This window comes from Microcebus murinus, chromosome 23 (genome assembly GCF_040939455.1).
Source record: "Microcebus murinus isolate Inina chromosome 23, M.murinus_Inina_mat1.0, whole genome shotgun sequence".
In the NCBI taxonomy this organism is placed as follows: domain Eukaryota; kingdom Metazoa; phylum Chordata; class Mammalia; order Primates; family Cheirogaleidae; genus Microcebus; species Microcebus murinus.
The window spans coordinates 29,462,414-29,483,648 of record NC_134126.1 but is presented as its reverse complement, the minus strand read 5'-3'; the positions used below and the strand labels follow the sequence as shown (position 1 = coordinate 29,483,648).

Below are 21,235 nucleotides of genomic sequence, written 5' to 3'. Positions count from 1 at the left end.
CTGTTGCTGCAACTTCTGGCTGGGCCTGGGAATAGGAGGGACTGGTTGCATAATTTATAGAGCCCCTTGTTCAAAACTTAAGAATTTCAGGACGGCAACAGCGGAGCATTAAATTTCTGAGCGTGGGGCAACTGCACCGGTTGCTCCCACCTCCTGACCCCCCCTGCCTGGGAATAGCAATCTCTCTACAGGTCCTCTCCTGAGAATGCCAGGATGCAGCAAGGCCGGCCAGTCACATTTGCAGCTGACTCTTAACACGCAGCAGAACACGACGAGTATCCCCATCCTTCTCCTGTGCTCTACTTCCCCCTCTTTCTTGGCCTCAAATGCCCAGAAACCTGGCTGCTCCTGCCCCTGCCCTGCTGGCTCTAGTGGCTGGCACCTCCCCCTTATTGTGCCTGGTTTCTGTTTGCCCATGGGCAGGCTGGCCAGAGGAAGCACCACAGCTGAAAGCCGCAGGGGGTGGGAGTTACCTTATCTCTCCAATCTGCCTTCCAGACTGGCACAGAGAGCACCCTGTCCCTACCCAGCAGGCTCTCCAGGGCCCAGAGTCCCTGCCCAGGTCCCAGCCAACATCACCATTATGTCATCCAATCTTTTTTCTCCCAAGAAAGAGGCAGGAGAACAAAGGAGCTCCTAGCTAAAGGGGGTGGGAGGCAAAGTCAACATTTTTTGGTGACAGTGTCTCTTTTTTAAAAATCACACGTGCATGTGTGAGTATACACACACACACACACACACACACACACACACACAGATACCATCAGCTGAGAAATGTCCAGTGTTGCCACCTCTTCCAACAAAGCCAAGGAAACTCGTCCACACCCCCTGACATGTCATGGAAAGGTGCCTGGGTCAAAGAGCACGAATCTTTCGGAGGGAGAGGGGACAAGGGACCCTGAAGGGGAAATTGAGGGACTAGAGACAACAGAAATCTAAATGCAAAAGATTGGCTCTCTTTCCATTTGAATTTCAGTTTTGCTCCCCAATGACAACTTTGTCGTCTTAGTGAGTGAAGAGTTCTCCCCTCAACTCTCTGCAGCCCACTGCAACCCCATTCTGTCCTGCCCTACACCTCTCCTCACCCCTGACTCCAAAAAAGGGACACCAGGCAAGAGCTCAGCTATCCTCGTCTGCTGTGCCTGCGTCCCTCCTGCCTTCTTGCTGTGGCCAGGTCTGGGCAAACCAGCCCAGAAGAGCGGCCGGCGCTGCTTCTGCCCAGAGCTGCGGAGCCCCTCTCTGGAGACAATGGCTCAGACAGAGGCAGGAAGAGCAGCAGCTCCAGCTTTGTGTGCGGGGTGGCCACACAAAACCGTTGCCTTGGTGTCAGGACAGACAACAGTTTGTACCTCCGGCTTCTGTGCTATGCAGTTTACTCCCTTGGACTCAGATAATTCTGAAGATTTCCTTCTAATAAACAGTCATGGCACTGGAATCCGGCCCCAAGCTGAGCATTTGTGTCCGGCTGCAACAAAAGCCCAGTCCAGCTGACAGGACGGGTATATCTCATGCTTCCTTCTCGGCTCCAGAGCCACCCAGACACACAGAGAAGACGGACACACCGCTCACTCACCGGCTCTTCTTTGCTGTCCCCTCTGCTGCCTCTAGCCCTGACTCCTTTCACACTCAGGAACAGGGAAAAGGTCTCCCTTTAATACTCACCAGGTCCCCGGTGGGTAGCAATCATTAACAGCCACACATGCTAGCTGGCCTTAACCCCTTCCGCGCTGGGGTGGCTCCAGCTGGCTGAGTTCAGCCCTGTCCCCTCTGCCCAGCCCTGAGAAAGTAGCAACTCCCACCTTGATGCCATTCACCTGAGTAATGCCACTGCCTCCCATGTGGAGAGGGAGAGCCCTCTAGTCCCACCCAGGCCGCCCGGCCTGATTGGAGCACACTCGCAACCCGAGGCGCTTGGCCCTGGCACGATGCCCAATTGGATGAGCCCACATTATGAAATATTTGCCTGGCGGCCCAATCGAGGAGCTGGGATCTGGGGGAGGGATGATATTTTTATTTATTCCTGGAGGAAGGAGAGCAGACAAAGGTAGTATAGCATCCCCTAGCCCTGGGAGGGGAGGCAGTGGGAAGGTAGTCTTGAGATCCGAGTAACTGCCTCTAACTGCCCTGGCCTCCTCGAAGGCCTCTCGGCAATGTGATCTCCTGGCTGTTTAGCTAGAGGGTTTCTTTGCCTTAATATCTCTCTGCCCTCAGGACTTTGGAGAGGGGAACCAGGAATTGTAATAGAAACCAAGAGGGGAAACACAATGACAGGCAAAGAATTCGAGGACATGAGCTGTTGTATAAACTATGTAACCATGGGTATTCCTCATAGTTCAAAGTTGCAGCAATCATTTTTGCATCGTTGGAGGATTCAGATGAAAAGTGGGCAGGAATGAGCAGAGCTAAAAAATCTCCTCTTTATCCCTTTAAAAATAAGCAACTGATTGGGGGAAATCTAAATCCGGCATAAAAGTACCTATGTTTAGGACACATGCAAATCTATGCAGATATATGCAGATGAGCAGCTCCAGGCTCCTCAGAGTCCGTCTTTGCCAGGATTTTCCTAGTTTGAGGAAGAAATCAAGTAGCCCCCAGACCCCACATCAGAGCATCTCACTAGGGGATAAAGATATCAGCAGAGCATAAAGAACTCACTAGCACATATTTATTGAGGATTCACTATATATAAAGCAGAACGCCTTTAAGTACAGCCTAGTAGGATTTTTCCTTTTTACATGGATCATAAATCTGGCAGGATACACAGGCATTCCACACACCCACAACTAACACCGCCTTCTCCTTTCAGGCCCCCAGTGAGTGACTTGGCTGCTCTTCCTCCTGCCAGCCTGGGTTTAGTAGCTGGCACCTCCTCCTTATCACCCCTGGTTCCTGTTTGCCTATCAGTCATCCAGGCACTACGCTCAGGACCCTGGTTTAAACCAGCCCCGGGGCCTTATCTTATCTCCTGGGCTGCCTTCCCGGTAGCAGACTGGCTGGCTGGCCTGGTTTCTTAAAGGGGCTGCACTGAATTCCCACTTGCTCCTGTTCTCTCTCAAGAATACCCAGAGCCCTGGGGGTGTCCCGCTTCTGTAGGGTCAGAATTCACCATAGCCCTCCTCCTCTCCACCCCTTACAGCACAGTGGCTGCAGGGCTGCTACCGAAAGGACATACTGACTTAGAGATGCTCACGTTTTTACATGCCATTTTAAATGCTTATCATGTCATGCAAATGCCCTGCACCTCAGTATTTCCAGGTTCCTGCTCTGTTAAACTGAATTTTAAAATGGGGGGAGGGAGAGGTTCAGGATCCAAAGTCGATAATAGAAAAATCAATTCTATTTCTATATACTGACAACAAATAATGAGAAATTGAAATTTTAACACCACCACTTATAATAGTGTTAAAAAATATGAGATATGTAGGGTTAAATCTGACAAAGGATGTGCTAGACCTATACACTGAAAACTGTAAAACATTGCTAAAAGAAATTAAAGTCTAAACAGAGAGATAATGTTTTCATGGATCATAAGACTCAATATTGTTAAGATGTCAAATTCTCCCCATAGTTTTCCATGGATACAACATATCTCAATCAAAATCCCAGCAGATTCTTTGTAAAGCTGACAAGATGATTCTAAAATTCACATGGAAATTCAAAGGACCTAGAATAACAAAAAAATTTGAAAAAGAAGAATAAAGTTGAAAGACTTAGATTAACTGGCTTCAAGATCTATCATAAGCTACAGTAATCAAGACAACGTAGCGTTGGCATAAAGATACATGTATAGATAAATGGACCAGAGTAGAGAGTTCAGGAATAAATCCACACATATTTGGTCAACTGGTTTTTGACAAAGGTATAAATGCCACTCCATGGGGAATGACAGCCTTTTCAATACATTGCGCTGGAAAAACTGGAGATCCGTATACCTAAAAACAAAAAGAACCTTGACCCTGTCATTAAAAAATTAACCCCAAGTGGACCACAGACCTAAATGTAAGAGGTAAAACTACAAGATTTCTAGAAGAAAACAGGAGAAAAATCTCATTGACTTTGGGTTTGGCAAAGACGTCTTAAATATGACATAAAATGCACCAACTGTAAAGAAAAATAAATTGAACTTCATCAAAATAAAAAACTCTGCTCTTCAAAAGACAACTACAAAAATGAAAAGATAAGCCACAAACCGAGAGAAAATATTTGTAAAACATATAACCGACATAGGACTCTTTATCTAGAACATAGAAAGAACTCTCACAACTTAATATGAAGACAGCAAACAACACCAAAGAAGATAAACGAATGTCAAATAAAGTACACGAAAAGATGCTCAACATCTTTAGTCATCAGGGGAATGCAAATTGAAACTACCATGAGATACCACTACACACACAGACTAGAATAGCTAAAAGTAAAAGGCTAACCCTACCAAGTGTTGGCAAGAACGTAGAGGAACTAGAACTCACACACTGCTGGTGAGACTATAAATGTTACATCTGCTTTGGAAAACAGTTTGGCAGTTTCTTGAAAAGTTAAACATACATCCACCATACAATCCATGAATTCCACTCCAAGGTATTTACCTGGAAAAAATTAAAGCCTAGGCACAAATGTCCACAGCAACTTTATTTGCAATAGCCCCAAACCACAAACCACCCAGATGTTCACGAACCTGAGTATAATGTATGCATTCCATGCCTACGACAGAACACCACTCAGCAATAAAAAGAAATGAACTATTGAAATATGCAAAAACATCAATGAATCTGAGTAAAAGGAGCCAGACGCGCCCCCCCTTCCCTAAATAAAAGTGCATACTGTATGATCCCATTACACAAAAATCTTAAAAAAAATGCAAGCTAATCTATAGTGACAGAAGGCAGATCAGGGGTTGCCCGGGGACAGGGTGGAGGGAGGGATTACAAAGAGGCAGGAAGAAACTGGGGATTGGCGGGTATGTGTTCATTATCTTAATTGTGGTTATAGTTTCACAAAATGCATCAAATCGTACCCTTTAAAATACACGCCATTTATCAAAGATCAATTACCTTGATACATCTATAAAAAAGAAAAGCCTTCAGTTGAAACATTAAAACAAAAACTACCACTCCACGACGCCTTGGGTGGGGATGGAATCGGGGGTGGGCAGGGACAGGCAGGGGGATTCTAGCCTTTCCTAGTGACCTGCTTTAGTCCCACAGAAACGCTGGTTAAAGGCAGAGACAAGCATGGTCCTAAGTCAGCCTGTACTCCTCCTCTGGTGGATTTAGATCGCATAATGCGGCAGACCTGAACACACACGGGTCTTTATAAAAATAAAGGATTATTTGTCTAATGACAAAAAGGGAAAATATCACGTCAAATCCTTTACGGTTCACGAAGCACTCTCATCATTATCTCATTTGACATTTGATTCTTTTATGGTTTTATGAGGTAGGCAGAAAAGCATTAGGGCTACCCTCATTTTAAAAACAAAACAAAACAAAAGAACCCGTGAAGCTCAAAGTCTTGGCTAAGATAACCCACCTCATAGATGGGAGGCAAGGCTAGGCTCGTGTCTCAAACGTCCGGCTGGTGCCCTTTCCTCTTTGCCATGGGACCTGCCGAGGCCGCCCGTCTGCGTCCCCTCACCCTGGCTCCGTCTCTGCTCCCCCAGCGCTGGGCGGATGCTCTCGGAGCCCGGCCAGAGACAGCACCCCGAGGGGCTCCCGGGACGGATGGAAGCAGGGTCAGCACCGGGTCAACCAAGGGGAACGAGGCAGTGTCCACACAGGGAAGACGACCAGTGGACATGAGGGGTCCAAAGACCTCATTACACCACACACTTGATTCGGAGAAGGGAACAAACTAACCAAATACCAGTCCCAGGGAGGAAGTCTGGTGGGTGTGGAAGCAGCTGGAAGCTGTTAGAGAGCTCCTGCCCGAGACCCGGCTGGGTTCCAGGCCTCCATCCCCTCCTCTCCCTCCTCTGCTCTCTGTCCCCCACCCTCCCTCCTCCTGGCCGGGAGCCCCACCTCTGTCCCTTGTTCTGAGGGTGGATGATGGGGGAGGGAGGAGCCACACCATGCAGGGTGAGGGCTGGGGCCGGTGGCACAAAGTGTAAGGAGCCTCCAAAACCTCAGTAATCAAGATTTATAATATTTTAATGCAATGTTTTTCAAAATAGAAATTAACATAAAAATCCATGATGAATGAAATCTCATTTCAAATAAAGACGGGATCTACGGTATTACTGGATTTCCCTTTTGCCTTAGGCTTCAATATAGACTGGAGTGGCCCTGTTATTGATCCTTTATTTAAAATGTTAATATTTTGCTCTTCATGAAACATTTGCATTAACTATGACTTTTAAAAATATTGTACTGAAATGTTATTTGTCTTCCTTCCTTCCTTCCTTCCTTCCTTCCTTCCTTCCTTCCTTCCTTCCTTCCTTCCTTCCTTCCTTCCTTCCTTCCTTCCTTCCGAGTGTCTTGCTCTGTAGCCTAGGCTAAAGTGCAGTGGCATCATCATGGCTCACTGCAGCCTCAAACTCCTGGGCTCAAGCGATCCTCCTGCCTCAGCCTCCCGAGTAGCTGGTGCACCACAACACCCAGCTAAATTTTCTATTTTTTGTAGAGACAGGATCTTGCTCTTGCTCTTGCTCAGGCTGGTCTCAAACTCCTAAGCTCAAGCAATCCTCCTGCCTTGGCCCTCCAGAGTGCTAGGATTACAGGCGTGAGCCCCCTCGCCCAACCTTGAAATGTTATTTATCTTAATTACTGTTTTTTTTTTTTAGTGTCTCAGTGGCCTTACCCTAGTCAGCCCCACTCGGGAATGAGGCTTGGAGGATAGGAAGGGGAAGGGAAGACTGGGCCAGCAAGGGCCAGAAAGTCCCCGAGAGGGTCCTGCACCCTTCCAGAAAACTTCAGTGCATGAACCACGAAGAGAGGCTGAGGAACTCTTCCAGATCAAGGGAGAGTAAAGAGACCTGATCCTGGATTGGGATCTGATGACATTATTAGGACAACTGGCATGCATATCAGACAATAGAACTGTATGAATGTTAAATTTCCTGAATTTGTGAATTGTACTGTGGTTATGCAAGAGAGTGACCTTGTTTTTAAAAGGGAAAAAGAGAAGACGAAGAAAGTGGGGCCAGAGGGTGACAGCTGCCTGACAGCTGTGTTAAGCCAAACACCCCAGCCCGTCTCTCCTCCAGTTCCCGGCAGTCCCAAGAGGGGACCGTAAGAAGTGGCGATGGCAGGAAGTCCTACCCAGAAGACAGGGTACTGGAGGGCGGGTTGGACATTTTCCTCCTGAAACTCAAATCAACCTTGAATTCCCAAATCATTCCTCACCCTCCCCAGGAAAACCTGACAACCGGCACAGAAAGGAAAAGGAAATTAACACTTACGGAAGCCACCATACTAGCAGATTCTCTGCGGAAGCTCCAGAGATGGGAAGTGCTGCCCTGCTAGCACAGAGCAGGAACCTGAGAGGTCAGGTTACTTGCCCAAGGCTACACAGTTAGGAAGTGAGAGAACCGGGATTGGAGCCCAGGACACCGTCCAAAACCAGCTCTCTTCCCACTTCACAGTTAGTTGTGCAACTCGAAATTTTCTTTTCATGCATCATCCTACCAGCTAATCCTTAAGTTTATTTTTACTGAGTTGAATCTGCATTCGCCTTGAGATTTTTGGCTCTGGACTCAGACTGCCCCAGCTCCAGTCCTGGCTCCACCAGTTACTACCTAAGGGACTCTGGGTGAATGACTTAACCTCTCTGTGCTTTCATTCCCCCACCTGCAAAAAAGGGGATGATATAAGGACCCACCTCATGGGTTCGTCACAGGATTATACCAGTGGAGAATTTACGAGAGCTCCTGGTGCTTAGTAAATGTTCAATAAATGCTAATAATCAATATCTGTCTGCATCTGTTTGGACTGCTTACCTATAGGAGGCAACAGTCCAGGTTTTTTTTTTTTTTTTTTTTTTGAGAGAGAGTCTCACTCTGTTTCCTGGACTAGAATGCCATAGCATCAGCCTAGCTCACAGCAACCTCAAACTCCTGGGCTCAAGCGATCCTCCTGCCTTGCTTCCCGGGTAGCTGGGACTACAGGCATGCACCACCATGCCCGGCTAATTTTTTTTTATTTTTAGTTGTTTGGCTATTTCTTTCTGTTTATAGTAGAGACGGGGTCTCACTCTTGCTCAAGGTGGTCTTGAACTCCTGAGCTCAAGCAAGCCTCCTGCCTCGGCCTCCCAGAGTGCTAGGATTACAGGTGTGAGCCACCGCGCCCAGCCAATAGTCCAGTTTTGATTATAAAACCCCTCAGCACTTTGACACATAAAGATGGATGCTTAATAATTGTTCCCAAAGAAGGTATGCATCAAAATAGCACCTCGAGATTCCTAAACCCAGCCTGAAATGCCTTCAGGCCACCCCCACCCTCAGGTCCTCTGAAGCTGTCCCCTCTCCGCTATCCCCAAGAGCCAGAATAATTAACTCCTAAGAATTTCAACTTCCGAGGTCTGCCCTTAGCATACTTTGAACTGGGAGGTAGATTTTTTTTTTTCCTATGTCATATCTTACCTGAAAGTTGGAAAGCAAGTCAATTCTAGGCAACATTGCTGGCAGAAAGAGCGGACTCAGAAGACCCGAGTTCTAGTGCTCATACTACACCCACCCAGCTGCATGATGCGGGCAAGCTCTTGTTCCCCCGGCGCCCACTGGACACGAGAGAGGGAATCACGTTGCCCCTGGAGTAAACGGCAAGACAAAAGGGGCCGCTGAGTCCTGGGTGCTTTGCGTTCTTTGGAAAAAGCCTGACTTCTCGTCTGAAACCCGCTCACCACTCCAGAGGTTCAGATCCAGCTGGGGAGGACCCACCGCAGGAGAGGGAAAACAAACCAAAAGGCTGCTGTCTAGGAGGCCAAAGCAGGGCAGGCCAGGGGCGGGGTGGCCGCAGGTCAAGCAGCAGTCAGACTGGCCGACGCGGCCCTTCTAGGACAGAGGCAGAGCCGGGGCAGGGCGATTTTCTAACTGGAGACGGAACTGCAGAGCCCGGAGGGGCGGCGCCCACCCGCCAAGAGGACGCAAATCCCAGGAGCTACCAGGTGGGTGCACGCAGAGGGCAGGGCTGGCGGCGGGGAGGGCGTGTGCGTGTCGGGGCTCGCGGATGCAAGGGGAGATCCGGGTCTCCTGGGGCCTGAAGCTGGTACAGCCTGGGGGGTCCTCTTTAAGAAAAAGACGACAGATACAGACGTATGTGTTAGACAGGGCCTTGGAAGGGGCCAGCACTAGCTAAGCTGCGTGACTTCCCGGTGAACTCACCCCCAGGTGTGTACTTCCCAACACCGACGACGGGCACTCACGCGTGCGTTTCTGTGGCCTCCTCGCCCCGCCTCAGCGCTCTCCCTCTCTCCTCTCACACAGCACTTGGCCTGGCCCGAGTTTTCTTTTTCATTTAATGGCAGAGCACACAGATTCGAGCCCCCACATCTTGGAAGTAAATCCCTCTCCGCCTCCGTGCAATGGGTGTGTGGGTCTTGCACGCCCTCCCCTCCCCTCTCCCGTGCACCAGCATCACCACCAGGGGTGAGTCCCTCAGCCGCCACCCACTCCTGCAGGGAGCCCCGCCCTCCCCAAAGGGCACTGTAGGGCCCTGCAAGCTGCGGGGAAAGGGTGAAACCACAGCTCCCCCACCCCTACCCCTGCTGCCTGGCCCCTTGCATTCCAGCCCTGCGCCCAGAGTTTGACCTTCTTTGCGGCTGGCTGCAGATGTGCTCTGTGTTACAGAAATAGTCCAGCTCCTGGGCCCCTCTCAGCCCTCCTTGGCTCCACTCAGGGACACTCCCACCTCGCTGGCTCCAGGGGAGTCAGCCAGATCAGAGAGAAGCTCTCCGCCCTCCAGCCCCCTCCCACACTCCTCCCAGGGCGGAGCTGAGCCGGGCTGCCTCCCCCGCACCCACGGCTCCTGCCAGCCCCAGTCCCTCTGCTCCCCACAACACAGCACATGGAGGTGGAGGTTTGGGGGAGTAAGCATGAAGGAGAGCACAGAGAAAGTGGGGAGCGGCACCATGAAAGGCTTGCCCAGTCTGACCCCATGAGAGCAGGGTCAGGGTTAGGAACATGGCCATGAGCACCCTAACCAGAGAGCCCTCCTCAGATCCCCCCTCCCCGACTACCAGCCCCATGGATAAAGTGAAAGAATTTAGGGACAGGTGCAAGAGATAAAGGTGGATTCAGATGGAGAAAGTCACCAACTAACACATCCTTCTTCCTGAAAAAAGTCTCCTGGCTCTAACATTTGTCTGCGATTGTGACATTTACCCCGAAGCACTGCCTTTGGGTAGGAAAACGCACAGCCTTGTCTAAATGTAAATTGTTTTTCTCTTGTTGGAAAATCACAGGACAAAGACTAATCCTCTTCCCCCTTTGCTTTCCTCTCTCCAGCAAGAACTTCTACTGTGTGTAAGGCCCTGAGCTAAGCACGTGGCTGGAAAGGACAAGGTCCCTGCTCGGAGGAGGTGACATCAGAGGGGTTTTTTTCCTGGTTCTCCTGGGTCAGCACTGCTTAGTACCCTAATCAGACAGAGAGGAAGGGTGGCCAGTTAGCCATACTGCCTGGAATCGAATCCTGACTCTGCTCCTTAATAGCAAGGGGACTTCAGACAAGTTATTCAATCTCTCAATGCCTCAGTTTCCTCATCTGCAAAATGGGGCTCACAGTAGTTTCTACTTCATAGGGTTTATTGTGAGCATTCAAGTGACTGAATACACATAAAACACTTGCAACAGAGCCGTCATGCAGTTAGTGGTCATCGTCACCTCAGCCTCCCAGTTTGTGGGACCACCAGAGACATAAGAACTGATATCCAGTCTCCTCTACATTGCCAGTTATGAGTTGTTTCTTAGCAGATATCCAAAAGGATTTGGGGTTCTCTGCAGGTTTTGACTACCCAACCTCCCCAACGTCCATGAATGTGGGTGATAGAAAGTGGCATCCTGGCCAGGCATGGCGGCTCACACCTGTAATCCTGGCACTCTGGGAGTCTGAGGCGGGAGGATCGCTCAAGGTCAGGAGTTCAAGACCAGCCTGAGCAAGACCGAGAACTGGCCTCTATTAAAAATAGAAAAATTAGCGGGGCGTGATAGTGTACACCTGTAGTCCCAGCTACTTGGGAGGCTGAGGCAGGAGGATCCCTTGAGCCCAGGAGTTTGAGGTTGCTGTGAGCTAGGCTGACGCCACGGCACTCTAGCGCGGGCAACAGAGTGAGACTCTGTCTCAAAAAAAAAAAACAAGACAAGACAAGACAAGACAAGACAAGACAAAGAAGGTGGCATCTTGGTCTGGGACCCCTTTTCTGTCTTCCTCGTACACCTATCTGTCCCCCTTGACTTGCCTGAAACTTCACACCTTTCTCACAGGCCAAAGTTGGCTCTGGCCCCACAGAGCCTATAGCTAGGAAGAAGGAATCCAGGGGCGTGCTCTCTGCCATTTCTACAAATAGTCTAACACCGTCTCTTCCCCTCTCTGGGGTTCATTTGGATGCAGTGCAGCAGCCAGCCAGAAATGGTTCCAAATCCTACACACCCTGGCCCAAACTCACGGCTTCTCACGCAGAAACAATTTCACATTCTCTGACTCAGCCCTAAGCTAAACAAGATGGTAGGCCTCAGTCTTCCTTGGGAGCCCAAGATGGAATGAGGGCCAATGGATGGATTCGATTACATCAGGGAAGACTGGATTTAGAAACAGTGGTGAGCTTTCCAACTGTGAGGCTTTTAGGTGTTGACTCCCCAGATGACAGATGGACCAATAAAAAAATCTCTTGTGAAGGACTTTACCAAAAGGATAGAGTTGTGCCTGAGTGTAGGGTTGGGGACTGGACAGCCTTCGAGGTCCAGGCTCCATGCCTTTTCCACCCACAGGGAGTGGCAATGCCATGCAGCTATACCCCGGCTCCGTCAGTCAAACTGCCCTGCTACCTACTAGCTACCTACTAGCCAGTCCTCGTGCCGGGCGGGAAGAGAGCTGAGCAAGAGAGGTTGGGGGGTGTGTAAACTCTCCAAGCCAAATTCCCCTGGGCTTGGAGGTCCAAGAAGGGCTCATGTAGGATAGAAAGCACTAACCCCTTTCTGGAAACTATGCCCCACTCCAATATCTACAGTTACAGTGGAAATAGCTACGTTCCTAAAACCTGTACCACTCTCACTTGCATGGGGCAGCCCCCTGATCTCAGCTCAGCAAAACCCCTCCGCAGGGATGGGCACTGAGACTGGGAGAGAAGCGAGGTCAGCCCTTCTCCAAGTGACTCCACTCACACGTACCTGAGAGAGCTGCTTTTCCACCCTGTAGAGCGACCAAGGAAGCCGAAAGGCCTCTGCAGCGAGAGGAGAGGATGAGCCAGCGCACAAAGAGGCACACAGGCCATACCAGGGGCCTTCGGCTTCTTGGTTCTAGGTCCTTTCTGTGGTCTGCACCTTTCTCTGGCCTTGAGCTCTGACGGACACCCCAGTTCCCTTATAATTAAGTCCCCTTTGGGGCTGAGGCTGCTTTGAGTAGTTTCAGTAACTTTTACCCAGAAGTCCCAATTAGTAACCAGGGGAAGGGACAAGATGACTCCAGGATGACCCAACGTCCCATCTAGACTTTGCATGTGGGGTTGGTATGAGGAAGAAAAGGCAAATGAGAGGAAGAGGAGAAGAACTGGAAATGTTGCCTAAGAGCAGCAGACAAGGGTGCCGGGGGACCTCGGCTGGCCTAGACGGAGATCAGGGCATGCCGAGAGGACAAGGAAGAAGGTGACAGCCAGAGAACACAGGTAAGGTCACTACTACCAGTGCAGGAAGCTCCCAGGGTGTTTAAGAGGGAGCTGGCCACAGGGAAGGGGGTGCAGCCACATAGGGCGAGCTAAGATCCCTCGGGAACTGCTGGCAGAGGACTCGGGGAGCTCCGCGCTGGCGGCTAGCAAGCCAGCACGGCCACGCGTGTGTTCCCAGAGGACGGCCATTGTGGAGGGGAAGAAAGGTCTTGCCTTCTTTCTCCTGCACTTTCCAAAGCAAACGTGGGTCTGCTGCTGTCCGAGGGCCTCACCATCCTCTCGGGCGAAGGGGTCCCATCTGCCCCTCAGGGGTCCCATCTGCCCCTCAGGTCTTCTCTAGGAAAACCTACTTCCCTGGCACCAAGTCCGTGAGCTAAGGGTCCCTTTAAGAAGATTTTGTTCCCCATCTGTTCTCTGGTTGGCTGGAGCAGATGTTCCTTGTTTCTATGGCAACTAACCTACCAGCCTTCCTATGGGCGTCCTTCTAGAGGAGGATACAGCACGGGCCACGCCCCACCAGAGCAGCTGGCCCCGACGCTGCTCAGAGTTCACTGGCGCAGGCTCCTCGCTGCAGAAGAGCACCGTGGGCGCATGTGCCTGGGTATTAAGAGTCCGAACCTTGCCTGACCTAGCGATGACCCAGAAATGGCAGCCACCCTCTGACAGCACTGGGGAGGCAGGGGAAGGAGGCCACCTGTGCCACTCACTGCCCAGATGACGGGCCAAGGTCCATCTTCCCAATGAAGCGTTAAAAGCACGGTGCATCTTCGGCAGATTGAATTAGCACTTCCTTTGACCGGTTTTTCACGTCACTAATGAAGACCAGCGAGACCCCCTAATTGAATTCTCCCTCTCTCCAGCTGCACGTCACTGTCTGCCTCCTCTGGGGCTCTGGTCCTTGCAGGCGGTCCTTCTCTCAAGACAGGTCCCCACTCGAGGCAAGAGCGCTCCAGCCCGGCGAGGGCCGGGGAGGCGGGAAGCGCCGTGCACCGCCCTGCCTCTGCACGGGGGTTGCTTCCCCTGCAGATGACGCCTCTCTCTAAACCCAACTTGACCCCATTTGTTCTTGGCTCTCACAGCCCCCACGGAGCCAGCTGGATTCTTCTCGTAAGCCACAGAGTTGACGGAACTTCAGCTTCCTCGCTTCTGAGCCTTTCGCCTACTGGTATCCCAGAAGTCAATGTATAAATAAGAGCAAGCCAATAAACAACCCTGATTAGATGTGCAGAAACTGCCTCCCTGGTCAGAGAAGATGCCAAATAAGAGCTCCCCACCCCCGCCCCGGACTGTCTCCTTCCCTCGTTCTAAAGGAGAGAGGCATGTCAGGCCTTGGAGGGACAGCCTGGCTCGGGAGGCAGATGGACCTGGATTGGAGTCTCAGCCCAGGAGCCACCTGTCAGCTGAGTGGCACCAGGCAAGTTGACGATTCTCTCTGAGATCTCTCTGAGACCTAGCTTTCTCATCTGTAAAATGGGAAGACAGATTCCCACCTTATAAGACTATATGAGGCAACAGAGAACCACAATTCTTTCATAGCATTCCAGACTCCACAAACGTCTGACAACCAAAAGTTTTGTCTTAACTGGTAGCAAAACTCAACCTAACTAGAACCTGTTTAGCAGCAAAACCTGACCTCAACAGGCACGAGACTCTTTACAGACTTTATCCTACTTGTGTCTCTTTAGGTAAGTCTGGCTGCAGAAATATTAATATGTTCGATTATGGAGCCGCTCCAGACACTACTGGAGGTTTTATGTAATACCCAGCGTGTCCCATGCTAAAAATCCACAGGCCCCAAGGGTTTGAGATCACCAGGTACGGAGGGATCTAAGCCACTTCTCTAGATCCCAAAGACAGGAGTTTCAGAAGAGTCACCAGAGTTATTAAGCTAAAGATGCTGACAGCCATTCCAAACACTTGCCTCATCGCCAGTCGGGAGAGAATCTCTGGGTTCTTGCAGCCTGGAGCCGGCTCCTTGGAATGCGAGTTGGCATGCGCTAGGAGACGGTATCCAAAGACCAGCCGATCAGCCCATAAAAACCTGATGCTTTTCTACCTGAACAGAGCTGGCAGCGGCAACGTGTTGTTGTTGTTTGGTTGGACTTCAGGTATAGACATGCCTGAAGATTCCAAACACGCCTCCCAGCTCCCTGCCTCACTGGGCTTCCAGCCCTCTCTCCAGCCTACCACCACCCCACGGCTGCATCCGCACCACCCGCTCTCTGGAGGCATTCCCAGGGGAATGAATGCCTGAGCCGTGGGGAGAACTAAGCGAAGGGGCGATCTGAGTTTGTGGGGAACTGGACTGAAGCAAGGCAAGATGCTGAGTGCCGGGACACCCTGGGGTGAGAAACAAACATGTCAACACACAGAGGAACAGGTTTGGCATGTTTCATGGCCTCAGGAGGCTTTTAAAATGGGAATCCAGCCCTGGTCAGTAACAGTGAGCAATGTTGGGCAATTTCTCTTCTCAGATCTCTTGGCTCTCTAGTCACACATTTCAGGGACTTACTGATGACTATTATGGACTCGGCCCCCTCTGAGACGCAGTCATCCGAGGGGACTGGCCAAGAGTTCTGACCCTGAATCTGCTGTCTTGAGAACACCTAGCTCCATTCTGCCACCTTGAGCCACTTTTCCAACAGCTATACAACTGCTGGACAATAGTCCTGCAATTCTAAAAGAGGTAGTAGACTCTCCTCCTCCTGGAGGGGTAAGATCTACCTGAAATTCTTGTAGAGGCCCTGCTGTCTGTCAAATGGAGAACTGAGGTAGGCAGAGTTAAAACAACAACAACAACAACAAAACCAGGATGGTGGCAATACAGTTCAATCCACTCATCTTACAAATGAGGAATCTGAGGCCCAGAGAGAGGGATGGAGCTGCCCAAGGTCAGGAAGAAAGCTAGAGATGAAGCTGGTCCTGGAGTCCAAATATCACTTTCCATAGCCTCAGCATGACAAAGATGGAGACATATTTAAAGGTCCCAGTCATGTCCCTGTTGACCTTTGCATGCAGGAAAAAGCCATGCCCAATGATTAACACCTTCTGCCCTTCTGGCTTGCATGTCACAGAAGAGATCCTAATCTCTGAGAATTTGGCTGTACTTCCTGACTCCATGTCCCAACACTGTCCAAAGTTAAGACAAAAATCCTCATCAAAGCTTCGTTGGGGAAAGTCACCAGTGGAGGTAACCAGAGAAGGGTTACAAGAACCACGTCCTGTTACCATTGTTCATCTGCCCCAAACCTAGCAGGGGCAGACGGACGGTGGTGGGGTCCTCCGTGTGGAAGTGGCACAGGTCTTTCATCTGCACTTCTTGGATCTCCTTTCCCTTTGTCTTTCCCTCTGCTAGTTTGAACAGGTCCAGGATGTGTTATCAGTCACAGGTTCAGGCTTTTCCTCCTTGCTATTCCTAAGGGCCGTGCTGCTCTGCTGACCTATCACCACCCACAAACCTTTGGAGAGGAGACTCTCGTGCACTTTGGCTTAGTGTTCCCTATCAGAGCCTAACATTCCCTTTAGCAGTTTGTCCTACTTCTTTCTGCTCCAGGAAATCTTAAGGGTCTGCCACCCCCTCCCCTCAAATTAATAACCTTCCGAATTTAGGAACCTTAACTGTTTTCCTAGACTAGGAGGGCTCTTGTTTCAGAACATGAAAAATGGGATGGAAAAATCAGAAAGTTCTCTCTTACAAAGAAGCTCCTGGGAAAAGGGCCCTAGGATGAACCTCAAGAGAGAGCATCCTACTTCAATTTCCAGGGTGGTCCCAAACTGATTTTTCCCTAAAAGCTTTTGCTCATACAAGTCTGCACACACGCACACACACCAGCCATGTGTCTGGCAGCGGAGAACCTACCTGGAGAGTCCCACACATTTGTTGCAATTCCAGACCTGAATTCCCAGAAGGTAGAAGACTCAGACACTCCAATGCCTCCAGGAGCCTCCAAATTTAGAAGAGCTCCAGGCCATATTCCTTAGAGTTCAGGAAGCCTCACCATTTCAAAAACTAACATCGAGATTTTTAAATGTCCTGGACTCTTGACCACCTAGTCAAAAAGGTGTTTCCAAATGATTAACACTGGACACCAAGACCCCAAATGTAAAATACACCTCATGCTGCTCCCAAAATCCAATCCACAAATCACCTCAGTCTTTTCCAAGGGTAGAAGATGACTTCCATCATTTCTAAAAGATGATCATGGGAACAGGAACTGGTGAGGCCTGATCTCAAAGCCCCACAGAGAAAGGAAAGTCTCCGATCCCAGCTATGAAGGACAAAGGGGAAGAGAAAGTGAGAGCACATTGTTTGCCAGTAGCTTTCCCTGGAGGTAGGGACCTCCCACAACCTAAGAATGGGAAGTCAGAACTCAATGTGAGTTTATCATGTTCCAAGGACCCACAGGGAAAGACAAGATCAGAATTCGAGTTTTTAGGATTCTGCCCAAAAGAGGCCTTGATAAGGGAGAGTCTGTTTGGAGAAGGTCCTGCCTTAAAGGCAAGATTTTTGGATTTCATTGACCAGTAAAATTTCAAAAAATGAAATTTGAGGACCCAATGCAAGGTTGCCAACTTTTTATTTTGCCAAATAAGGACATTTTAAAAGCCCAACTACCATCTACTCTCACCATCAGCTCATGAAAGGAATAAGAAAGCCATAACCTCAGAATAAATATTTTAGCACATCTCCTGACCCCCCAAGAAGTCCTTCAAACCGAATACATTTCACTTTCTAAAAAAAAAAAAATCTAGTAAATTGAGAAAAAAATTTCCCTCTTTTCCTCATTTCATCTCAAACTGGTGGAAAACTCGGTCTCAGAACCAAAATTTGGGACTCACTGGGCCAGATGATCTCTCTAAGTCCCTGTTGGCGTGAGCCTAAAAATTAAGAGAGAAAGATCCTCAGCTTTGGGGATTCAGACCTTTCCGGAAAACCTGAGTGGGGCCGACGTGGAAGGGAGGGGAAACCAACAAGCATCCCGTTCTTTTTGCTTCTGTAAAGGCAGCCTGAAGAGATCACAAAGCACTGAATGAATGTCGGTTGTTATTTTATAAATCAAGTGTTCAGTGAGCCTCCATCTCCATACTGAATCTCCTAAGATTCTGTGAGCCCCTAAATCTTACTGCCCCCTTTGCCTGTCCAAATAATTGAGGGAGAAGAGAAAGGAGACAACAGCTCCAAGTCAGGAATTATCTGAGAGACGAAGCAGGCCTTCGGTGAGTGGGGGAGAGCATCAAATCCATAGCACGGCACGGACGTAGACCTGCCGATGCCGTTTCGGCAGCACAGTGAGCAGCCCAGAGAGGACTGCCTCCACCCCACCGAGCACTTCTTCCACGCAGCCTCCCAGATCATGGCTTCTTCCTCGTTACCCAGGCAGAGGGCGGGACATACACACACCGCTGTGGCACACTGCATTGGCAGCTGGGTCTTAATTCTCACCCTCCCTCCCACTGACTAACCATAGCAGCATCTCTTGGTTCCAGTTTCCCCACCTATTAATAAACTGTAGGACTCTTTTCCCCGTCTTCCCTACAGGACTCCAGTCAGACTGCAGGATCCCTGAGGGCACAACCAGCTCTTCTCCCTGTCTGTGTACTCGAAACCTAGCTCAGTGCCCAGGAAAGAATAGGGATCCGTAAACACCTGCTGCACGGAGCTAGACCGGGACGTGGATAGGGAAGCTCGCCCGGGCTGAGCTGGAAAGCACTATGCCACCGAACAAAAGGAGGAACTGTTATTCTCTGTGGGCCAAAATTCTGCACGGCACCTTCAACCGCAGATATAAAGATGCTGTAAATTCTATTTGGAAGTAGCTGGTGATATAAATAAAAAGGTTTTTTTTTTTTAATGCCCATTGTTTCAAAAATAACCAGAATGTACAACCTATTAATTATACTGCCTAACAGCTATGTGATCACTTCCCAAATTCAACCGCACTGTATGATTTCTTGTGCTGAAAATGTGTTTCTGCTGCACGTTGCCCGGCCCACGTTGCTTCTCGTACATGTACCTCATTATATTCAGAAGTCAGTGGGCAAACCCTGGTTTTCTCCCCTATTCCAGATTCCATTTATACTGAGAGTCAAGATCCCTTGCTGGCTGCAGTTTGGGCATGTATCAGAGTTTAGGACTCCCCAGTCTCTCTCCTTTTTCCTCTCTATCTATCTACCCCATGTTCTGCCTCTAGCTCTCCCCGTCACACTCCTCCTCCAATGCATATCTTACCAGCCCAGATCTGCTTTTCAAAAACCACCTCCAGCCTCCGGCTGAGCACCACCGGCCCGGCCCACCACTATTCTTGTGAGATCCTGCCTCACGGCGCGCACTGCCCACAGGACCCGCGACTGCTCAAATGGCAGCTGGGCCAGGCTGCCCGCCCACCAGCCCCTCTGCTCCTTGCCACCGAGAAATGCTGCGCAAACCCTGGGAAGACAGAGCCCCCTCCGCCAGCCCTACCCACCACCCATCAGTCACCTCTCCGCCCGAGCTTCTGCTGTCAGGCAGAATGCCAGCTCCCCCCGCCCCCGCCAGCCGCCCCACAAGGCACTGGCTCCATCCTGCACGGTTCTGAGGCACTGAGAAGACCGAGCCCCTGGTGCTTGTCTCCCACAGCTTCGATCCCTTGGTTTGGTTCACGCTAATGTCACACAGAGGCCATGCTGGAATCCATACTGGCTTCACCTGCCCACTGCATAGACAGACATAGGACTTAACATAGGACTTAGTCATAGGACTTAGCTTGATCGGAAGTGTTCTAAGAGCCTGCAAAATCCAGGGCTCACTCTAGGGGCATCGGTTCTCTGGACACACATCTCCGGTACAGACCCATGTCTCCAAATTCCCTCCGCAATCCCCCTACCCCCCAAGTGAGGAAGTAATCACAGCCTAGAAATCTTCTCCAACTTTTTGATGCGAGACCTCAAGGAAGATGGACATTCATACACTATTCTTATTTGTTAGGGGAGAAGGAGGGGATAAATGAAAGGAAGAAGAGGTAAAAGATTTGCTTCCCGACTATTCACAGAAGTGCCCCCAACACACAGACACACACGCACACACATGCCTGCACACACGCGTGTACTCGTAGCCACATCCGTCTTACTGTGAAGCATTCCTCTTTGCCCGACATGTGCATCTTTCTCCCTGGTCCTCTCCACTAATAGTTTAGGTAGCCCCCGTTCTTCCTGGCCACGATGACCAGGACCCCAGATTTTACCTTCCATGCTGGAAGTCAGGACCCAGCTGGGAGACACAGACCTCGGACCGGGAAAGAAAGCAGCAATGCTCCTGATCCCAGAAAATGACCAACGGTGGCAGATGCAGCTCCCGTGAGAGAGGAGACAGGGAGAGAGCCCGGGAATCCAGAATTTCCCCAGCCTTCCAGGCAGGCTCTCGTGTCTGCTCTCTCCCTGCTCCAGCGGCACTGAGTGAAAACCGAGGAAATGTCTACCCGTAAAGCTGGGTCTGAAATCCGAAACTGCAGGTTGGCTGAGCCTTGTATAAACACACTCACACCCCCAGCTCCTCGGTCTGGTGGCTTACCCGCCCTCGAGCTCCGCTCGCTCCCCACCCGCCTGCTCCTTGGAAGCATCAGACAGCCCTCTAGCTGCAGAGACTCCCGGAGCCCTGAGCCCGGCCCGGCCCAGCCCGGCCGGGGGCAGCCACAGAACCCAGCACAGCGAGACAGACCTGTTAGGCTCCACGGTCTCTCCCAGCCCCCCGGCCCCTCCAGCAGCTCAAGTCCAGATGCTAACTGGTGCTCAGGGTCATGGCAATGGGGTGATGGGCAAGTTCAAGCTTAGGAGCAGAGACGTTTAGACTCTGCCTCCGTATCAAGGAAAAATGTTCTCCTAAGGATCTGATTCCCGGCAACTGGATCTGACATACACAAACTGTGAAACTCACCTTCCCCTCCTCTCCTGATTTTCTGCATACCATGCTCATAGGGCAACCCCTTTCCCCTGTGTTTCCACTCATAACAGAGTCAGGCCAGGTGAGATTGGGAAGGGATTATAGCGATCAGGGTGACAAATGCCTCATTTTGCAGACGAGCTAATGCCAGGGTGAGGAAACGCCTGGCAAAGCCAGGGACTGCCTCCCAGCCCGATCTGGCATCTCAGATGGTAGAAGGGAAAGAGGAAGCTTTAAAAGTCAGATGGGATCCTACTTTCATACAACTAGATATCACTTGGATCATGGATTGCCGGGGGGTGGGGGGTGGGGATGGGGGTGGGGGTTGTGAATCACTTAACCTCTGGAGCCTCAATTTCCTCATTTGTAAAATGAGCCCAATGATACCACCTGAGAGAGTAACAGTTAATTAAGGTGATATGTACACAGCAGCAGGTACTCAGTAAACATCACCGCCCTCCCCCTTCTGTTTACTACTCCACTTTGCCTTTTACTAACTTACCCTCACCT

General features: G+C 50.3%; 1 protein-coding gene across 15 annotated transcripts in view; it reads right to left on the bottom strand.

Annotated features, from left to right (window-relative positions):
• The window catches only part of PLEKHA6 (pleckstrin homology domain containing A6), a 138,619-nt gene that overhangs the window by 53,098 nt on the left and 64,286 nt on the right, over nt 1-21,235 (bottom strand). Inside the window, exon 1 of one of the 15 annotated variants that reach the window (XM_020284452.2) lies at nt 20,031-20,334. The exons of 12 other annotated variants lie outside the window; for them this stretch is intronic. The gene's annotated coding sequence lies outside the window, so the exon portion shown is untranslated. Of the gene's footprint in view, nt 1-1,573; nt 1,615-1,662; nt 5,920-20,030; nt 20,335-21,235 lie in introns of those variants that run through there. 2 more of the 15 variants (XM_020284453.2, XM_020284451.2) reach the window with 2 other exon arrangements.